This window comes from Elephantulus edwardii, unplaced genomic scaffold (genome assembly GCF_000299155.1).
Source record: "Elephantulus edwardii isolate Elephantulus edwardi_28Jun2011 unplaced genomic scaffold, EleEdw1.0 scaffold00236, whole genome shotgun sequence".
In the NCBI taxonomy this organism is placed as follows: domain Eukaryota; kingdom Metazoa; phylum Chordata; class Mammalia; order Macroscelidea; family Macroscelididae; genus Elephantulus; species Elephantulus edwardii.
This window is the reverse complement of record NW_006399986.1, coordinates 626,428-635,503: the sequence shown is the minus strand read 5'-3', so window position 1 is coordinate 635,503 and position 9,076 is coordinate 626,428.

Below are 9,076 nucleotides of genomic sequence, written 5' to 3'. Positions count from 1 at the left end.
TCGCGCACTCCCTCCCTCCCTCCCTCGCAATGGCGGCGACGGCGGCACCTCCTTCTTGCGGCGGCCGCTCCCGCACGCGCGCCCCCTCTACTGCGCGTGCGCGGCGCGGGGACCGCTGCAGGGGGATAACGGCCCCTGGGTGCGCGCCGCCAGGGAACAGCCGGCGCGGGGCAGCGGGCAGGAGCGAGAGCGCGTGCGCGCCCGAGGGGATCGCGGCCACCGCCGCGGCCTGGGGCTGCAAACGGGCGCGGGGAGTGCAGTGCGCGTGCGCCCCACGAAGCCGCTACTGCGGTGGCTGCGGCGCGAGACTGAGAGCGCGAGGAGACCCGCGAGCCGGCTGAGGGAGTGGGCTGGGCAAACGCGCGTGCGCGGGAGGGGCAGCTGGTGGCTGGCGCAAGGCAGAGGGCGTGGCCTGAGGGGGGCGCGCAGCCGGGCGCGCGCCTGAAGCCGTGGATACCAGGACTCATGCTGGCTGGAGGAGAAAGCTAAAGGGGAGAGGCATGGCCCGGCTTTGAAACGGGGGGTTGGGGGGGTGCTATTCTGCTCGCGCGGGACCTGATTAGCCAATGGGAAGCCAGGGGAGGTGGGTTTGCCGCGCGAGCTGCAGCTCCCGGGATAACGGAGGAGGAGAGAGGGAGAAATGTCACGTGAGGCGATGGAAGGGGCTAAGGATGAGGGAGCGTTCCCAGCTAGAGAGTTAATTGGGAAACCGGAGGAGGCGTGGCTCGACTCACCCAATCCGAGCCTGGCAATTCATTCTCCCGGAAGAAAGGGCGGGGCCAGGGAGCGCGTGCTCCTGCCCGCAGCGATGAAGAGAAATCTACCGGCCACGCGCGCGTTGATGTTTTAACTGCAGCCTGATTCTGCGATTGCTTGGTTTAGGGGAGGGGAGAGTGGGACGAGCTCTGCGGGGCAGGTCTCTCCTCCAATCTGCATTGTGCATATGCCTACAGGATTCGGGACTCTAAAGAAAGTAAAAGTGATCAGAGGGAGTGTCTCTGCAACCCTTGAGTTGCCCTGAACTTGGGAGTTCCTCTGGTACCTTTCCAGAAGCACTGCTAGTGAGGGAATGAGCGATCCCAGCAATACTGTGAAATGCATGAAGGAGTGCTATCTTTCCTGCTGCATATTAGTTACATTTGTAAAGTACTGAGAATCGAACCTTGCATATGTTATTGAGAATTATATAAGCGTTGATATTTGATTTCGTATCAAGTCAAACCCACTTCCACCCGCCTGATTTAGACTCACAGCGACCCTATAGGACGGAGCAACTGAACGCTCTAACCACTTACTGTGTGCCAGTGTTCGTTCCGCCTGATTTTGAGACTGCAGATGCCCACCCCCTGCCTCGGAAGGTCTGTGAGTGCTTCAGTCTGGAGGAGACTTAAGATGAACTTGGAAACTGAGATCTGCAGTTTATAGAGAAAACCCTTAATTAACCACCTCCCATGCTTGGCTATCCAAACAGAGTGAGCAGATCTTCAGCTTTTTCAAAAAGACCAGAACTTTATACCCTTTCATCATGAGATTTTCTAATTTTTAGATGTTAAAGTGACTGGGCTTTTTGATGGATTTTTTTTGTTTGTTTAACTTTTGAAACCCTATGAGACAGAGCTCTGGTGGCGTAATCCAGAGGTAGATAGTTGTCTGCTAACCCAAAGGCCTCCTTCTCTGGCACTTAGGATACAACGGTTCTGCGGGAGAAAGATGGGCAGTCTCCTCCATAGTTTTGGAAACCCAGTGAAGGGTCGACTGTACGTCAGAACTGACTCAGCAACAATGAGAGAGAAATGGAACAAACAATCAAGTCATGTATTCTTACCCTACTTTGTAAGTGATTTGGAAATTACCTTTCCAGGAACACCAGAAAGGTTGGGTTGGGGGAGGAATAGCCCTCCATCAAGTTGCAAGTCAAAAATCCCAGGTACTAGGAGGGAGCGCTGGTGGCCTCGTGGTAAGGAGCTGTCCAGCTATCCCAAGGACACATGATTGTTGGTTCAAACCCACCAGCTGCTCCTTCCATGCAGTTTACTGCCTCTGAAAACCCACTGGAGGGACACAACCACAAAAGGTGGGAAGAATATAGGCAGTCTCCCCACCCCACATAAAGATTTACACCCACCCTTGGAAACCCAACAGGGGGTCACTATGATTTGAAACTGACTCAAGGGCAGTGGGTTTGTGGGTGTTTTATGCCTTATTTCAGGTCCTTCCATCCTCAAGAAGTTTGCAAACTGGCTGCAGCTGATGGATTCAAACTGTCAACCTCTTGGTTAATCAGCCGATAATGGATGCTTAACTACTGTGTGCCATAAGTAGGTTGAGGTTGTTATTATTGAACTGAATAATGGAGAGGTTACACAGCTAATAAGTGGCAGATCTGGGATTCAAATCCAGGCAACTGGAGACAAGAGATGGCACAATTATTCTTCACAGTACTGCATGAGTGTTCAAAGCAACCAAATATGACTCGTTCCCACAATGGAATGCTACATTTAGGGGAAATAAAGATCTAATCTACCATTGCACACAATAATGTGGATGGATCTTACAAACAATGTTGGTCAAAAGGATGCTGACTGTGTGCTTCTATTTATATAAAGTCCAAAAACAGTCTCTTCTCATCCTTTCTAAGACAGAGTATTTTTGGACTTTCCCTGCTCCTGTATGACCTTGTTTTGGATTGAAATACCTTTCCAGAAAATAGATGAATGGAATGATGTAATGGTCCTCAAATGATTTGATAAACTAACAGAGTTCTAAAAAATATTAAAGGTAGAATGCCACACCCTTAATCCTACCACAGCCCTGATCTGTAAAATAAGCAGAGAAAGGGGTGATTCAAGTACCAAGACAGAAGGGCCAGGATCCTGGGCTGGGAAACTGCTTGACACAAGGTCTCTTGACACAACGCTTTAGTTCTCTCAAACCCAGCTTGTTGCCATCAAGTTGGAACTGACTGAGAGCTGGCCCTCCAAGGTTTTCAGAAGCTGAAAATTGTACCAGGAGGTGTTGTGAATCCTTCTCTCGCAGAGGCACCACCTTTGCATTTGCAAGAACCTCCCTCCAGACTGTGCTACCAGAGTTCCCTTCATTCTCTGGTTCTGTTATACCAGAGATACCACAGGGATAGTTTTCACAAACAGAAATTTCTTCTCTTATGGTGTAGGAGGCTAACAGCTCAAATGTAGGGTGCCAATTCTAAAGGAAGTCCCTGTCTCTCTGCTGCTTCTGGAGGAAGGTCCTTATTTCCTTCAGTGTTTGCAGTCCCTTGGAGATTTCCATGTGTCTTGACTTTCCCTGGCCTCAGGGAACTTCCTCACACAGACCTGAGTCCAAAAGGGTGCCCTCCACTCCTGGCAAATAATTTTTTCCTGGTGATTTCAAGGTCGTCCTCTCTCTGCTTTCCTCCCCTTTTATCTCTAATGCTATTGCATTAAAGGTATTTTATTAAAGGTGTTTGTTACAAGACAAGGGAAACTGCCCTGCCATCATGAGGTTAAGTGGTCTTGAATTCCATTCCTAATTCTACAACTTGGTTTATCAGATCAAAGGGATCATTGTTACCTAGTTTCATTATATTTAGTATAATGATACATTGTATCATTGCAGTACAGTGATTCTGGAGGAGTGGGAGGGGCCAAGACATAGGTGGATCTCCAAAGAATTCCAGGGCTACAGGTGCTGAAAAGTGTTCCAGGAAGAGAAAACTTTCCTCTGGAGCTGCCACCTTGAACTTGGACCTTTAGCCTCTTGAACTGTTGTTGTTGGGTGCCTTCTGTGGCTACAACTTATGAGCCCTTATTACAACCCTATGAACAACAGATCTGAACATTACAGCATTATCCCAGTCCCCATCATGCTCTGGGCCATGGTTGAAGTCACTGTCTCAGTCTGTCTCACTGAAGGTCTTCTTTCTTTGACCACCACACACACACACACACACACACACACACACACACGCCCCTTTCCCAGCAGGATGTCTTTTCTGATGCCTCCTGATAATAAGCCAAAACTATATGAGACAGAGTTTCACCATCTTTGCCTCCAAGGAACACTCTGGTTGCACTTCCTCCGAAACAAATTTATCTTTTGCCATGAAAGAATCCCAGTCCAGAGCTCTGGTGGCTTAGTGTCAGGAGACTCTTCTGCATACCTGAAGGCATGCAGTTTGAGGCCACCGGCTGCTCCACAGGAAAGGGATGGGCAGTCTCCTTCTGTGAGATTGACTGCTTTTCAAGGCCCACTGGAGGGTCAGCTTCCATCATGGTCTGTTCCACCTGCACAGTATAATAACAACAACAATATTCTCCACTGCACATAAACGAAATTGATATTCTAAGAATGCAAATTATAAAAACTTCTATAATTTAATTAAAATATAAAAAAGAAAAGAATCCCATTCCTTGAGATATTCAGTGCCCTTCTCCAGCATCACATTGAAAAATTTCAATAATCAATTTATGCATGTAAGTTGCATATAAGCAATTTCTTCACTATCTAGCAGCACTGAATAACTAAGAGAGACCTTGTGATAATATCTTCAAAGACTCTCTTTCCAATGGAGGATGCACACAGACATCAGTTTGGAGGGAGACAATATTATTTGGTCCAACCATTTCATATCTGGGTCCCTTGTAGGCAGAACTCTGTCTAGCCAGTTCCACCGTCTTGCAAATGGTTCATAATAAATACTAATGTTGTTAGTTGCTCTCGAATCAATTTCAATTCCTAGTAGCCCATGTGTTACAGAGGAGAACTGTTCCACAGGTAATTTTTGGCTGTGATCTTAACAGATTTTCTCCCAGGGTGAGAGCGAACATACAACCTTTAGGTTAGCAGTCCAGCACAAACCCTTAGCACCACCTGATCAAGTCATTGAGCTGTTATCCAAAAGGTAAGTGGTTCAAATCCACCAGTCTGCTCACATTAAGATATACAGCCTTGGAAACCTAATGGAGTGTGACCACGAGTCAGAATTGTCTTGAGGGCAGTGAGTTTTCAAAAACTAATCAATTAATTAATTAATCCAACACTCAGGAAAGAGGGTTAGGCAATTAGAACGTAATAGTGGGAAAGACATAGTTTTTCTCCAATGGCTAACTCCTACCTTTCAGATTTTAACCCACATAGGGTTGCTGTGATACTGAACGTGCTGCCACTGGTGTGTCAAATGCCATAATGGTCACCCATGGTGGGCAGTGTTTGGTAGAACTCCCACATTAAGATAGACTCAGAAGCAGGATTGGCATCCACTTCCCAAACAACATGCCTTCAGAAACTGTATGGACATTAGAGAAACGACGATAGTTATAGAACAGAGTTCAGATCTTTTGTTCATAGGTCGCTATGAGTCGTTCTCGAGGGCACTCAACAACAACAACATCGACTCTTCCAGAAGCCTTCTGGAAGACTATGACGCCACTTGGGTCAGAAGTCCCCTCTGAACTCTTAATCATATTCAAGTTCTATTCCCTCCACCCATTGTCCTTGAGAAGTGGCACGTCTTTCCCCTGGGAGGCCAGGAATGGGACTGTCTAAGCCCCCAGCACAGGTCCAGGCACAAGGCAGGCAGCTAAGGCAGAATTTTGTTTGGAGAAGAAACCATCAAGAAAGGGCCCTTTCAACTCTGCATTTCTCTGAGGGCAGGTGTAAGCTGAGCAAGACAGCCACAGGAAACAGGCTTCCCTGGGGGCAGCCGCCCCCGCACACCCGGCTAGCCTGCTCTCCAAGATAAATAAACAACGGAGTAAACAATTAGCACACTGAGACAAGTGCCGACTGTCGACCTGGGCGCTGTCAAGATTTCCCAAGCATCGCCCTGGGGGCTCCAGTGGCCGGGACTGAAGATCAAGCCAGACCATGCGCGAGCTGGAGCAGATACCAGGCAGGGCCTGGGGACCTGCACGAGCAGCGAAGAGACACACAGGCCCGAAAAGGAATTTTGCAAAAGAATTTTGCAAAGAGGGTGAGGAGGCTGGGTATTCTTGACTCTCTGTTCCTGACAATTCAGAATGAGAGCAAAGGGTGTGGATCAGGTCTACGCTTGCTCTAGAAGGTGAAGCCACAGCGCCGCCTACAAGCCGCGCGGAGGAATTGCAGCTAATGCGATGCCAGAGAGAAGATAACTCTCCCACCATTGGCTAGAAGAGCAGCCAATCAAGAGGGAGGACCAGGAGGCGGGGTTGCTCGGACTGCAAGCTACCTTCCCAGAGCCTGACCTCCTACTTACCTGGGACCAGACTTGCAATATGTGATGGAAGGACAGGCGATGAACGTCTCTATTTTTTTTTTAATAAACTTTTAAAGTTGGAAGACAACGCACATACTGAGAAGTGCACAGTTAACAAGGGTTAACACACTCCAAATTCACTGTTAGGAAACCAATTTGAACTCATAGTGATCCTGTTACTCAGAAAAGAATTGCCCCTTAGGGCTCCCAAGGTTGCAAATAATTAAGAAGATTGTCTCTTTTTTCCCCTTCTCTGGAGCAGCTAAGGAGTTCTAGCAACTGATCTTTGCTTGTTGGGGGTGGTCGTTATGTGCTGTCCAGTTGGGAGTCATAACTGACCCTTCTGCATATTTTCAGAGTCTATAAATTGTCCAGGAGGAAATGCCTATCTTTCTCCCAAGGAGTAAGTTTCTAGTGGATTTGAACGGCATGGGATCTTTTGGTTAGCATCAGAATACTTTAACCACAACACCACCAGAATTCCTCTCAACATGCAAGGAAATCCTTTCCTAACTTCTATGAGCAAAGAATAATGCCTGTTTGGGACTTAATATGACTGGAATCATATAGATAACACTTTTATAGCACCTGGCTTCATTTGCCCAACACTGTAAAAATTCAGTCACGTCACTGTATGTTGTGGTTGTTATGTACCAGTGAATTTGAGCTAACTCGTAGCTGACTCTACAAGTTTTTCAGAGGCTTTAAATCTCATAGGAAGAGATAGTCCATGGCAAAGATTTTTTTAAAATTTTATTTATTTAGTTAGTTAGTTATGTGTGTACCGTCCAATTGGATCTGACTGGTACAGGAGGCGATTGTTCCTCCTTCTTCAGCAGAGCATCTGGTGGATTTGAACTGTGCACCTCTGGGATTGCAGTGCATTTTCCTGCCACTAGGCCACCAGAGCTCACATGGCAAAGATTTTGAAGCTCTATCTCACATACTTTAGGTATGTTGCCAGGATGGAGAGACCTTGGAGAAGGAAGCGTGGAGGTCCAGCCCCGAAGACTCCAGATAAGATGGATTGACACAATATCTGGTGACACAATATATAGATGTGTCAGAGGCAGTGAGATTGGCTCTGAATAGAGCAGGGTTCAGAGCTATTGTGCATTGGGTGGCTATGAGTCGGAGTCACTCTACAGTACATAACAACAACAAGATAGCCTTTAGACGCCGCCGCCGCTATTTTACCACAATAAAGAAGCTTTCAGCTGCAGCGAAAAAAAAAAAAAAAGATAGCCTTTAATGTGGATTATATCTCCACATCAAGAAAACAACATCTTCATCATTGAGCCATAATTAATGGATAAGATTGATGGTGTCGATGATTTAATTTTATTTTAATCTACCATCTAACACCCATGTGTTAGTAGTTACTGTTAGGTGCTGTTGATTTGAGTACGACTGATAGCGATCCTGTGAACAACAGATCTGGACTCTTTCCTCTCCTGTGCCATCCTCACACTTCCTGACACATTAGAGCCCATTTCGTCAGTCACTGCCAAGCCACCTGCTTAAAGGTCTTCCTCTCCTTCACTGGTCCTCCACCCTTCCCAGCATCATGTCGGTCTCCAAGAAATAGCGCCTCCTAGCAACATGGCCAAAGTATGTGAGGCAAGGCTTCATCATCTCTGACCTCCAAAGAGCGCTCTGGCTGCACTCTCTCCAAGACATGTTTGATTGTTCTTTTGGCCATCCGTGGGATGTTCAGTGCTCTTCTCCAACACCACAGCTCAAAGGCGTCAATTCTTCTTCTGTCATCCTTATTCACTGTCAAGCTCTCAGATGTGTAGCAGGTGATCCGAAAGACCATGGCCTGAATCAGATGCACCTTAGTCTTCAAACTGACATTATTGCTGCTGTGTTGTTGTGCACCGTGGAGCCGGAACTGACCCATAGCTGACCCTTCAGCGAGTTTTCAGAGGTCGTTATTTTCACTGGAGATTGCCCATCTTTCTCCCGCAGAGAAACGGGTGGATTTGAACCATGTTCCTTTGGGATTACAGCACAGATTCTTGCCTCTACACCTCCCTACCTGAGCACTGTAGTTGTTTTTGCCGTCGAGTTGAGTACGACTCATAGCGATCCTATGAACAAAAGGCCGGAAGCTTTTCTGTAACTATGACCATTTTATCAAAGTTCATAGTTTCCAGAGGCATGTTGTTTAGGAAGTGGATGCCACTCCTGCTTCCAAACCAGAACATTACTCCTCAATATTTTGGAAACAAAAATCAGAAGACTCATAACTGACCTTCAAGTAGGTTTTTAGTGGCTATAAATCACACAGAAGGAGACTGTCCATCTTTCTCCAGAGGAGAAAGATTCTAACTGCATACCTTCGGGTTGGCAGCACAACTCTTTTTGGTTGGTCCACCCCCAATTTAGTGTGTGTGTGTGTGTGTGTGTGTGTGTGTGTGTACCATCAAATCGTATCTGACTGGTACAGGAGGAGATTGTCCCTTCTCCAGCAAAGCACAACTCTTTAACCACTAAAAACCAGAACACCAACAGCTCCCTTGTTTTCGAGTTAATTCTAATGCACACGGGCGCCCCCGTGTGTTACAGAGTAGAACTGCTCCATAGGATTTTCTTGTCTATAATCTTAATGACAGAAGGAGAACTAATGCCTTTGAGTTATGGTGCTGAAGAGTTCTGAACATACCATGGACCGTCAAGAGAACTAACAGGATTGTCTTGGAGAAGGGAAAAACCAAGCTTCTCCTTGGAGGCAAGGATTTTGAGACTCTGTCTCACATACTTTGGGCATGTAGCCAGAAGGGGCCAGTCTTTGGAGAAGGATAGTCAAGGACTGTAGTCTTCAATATGGATTGAAGC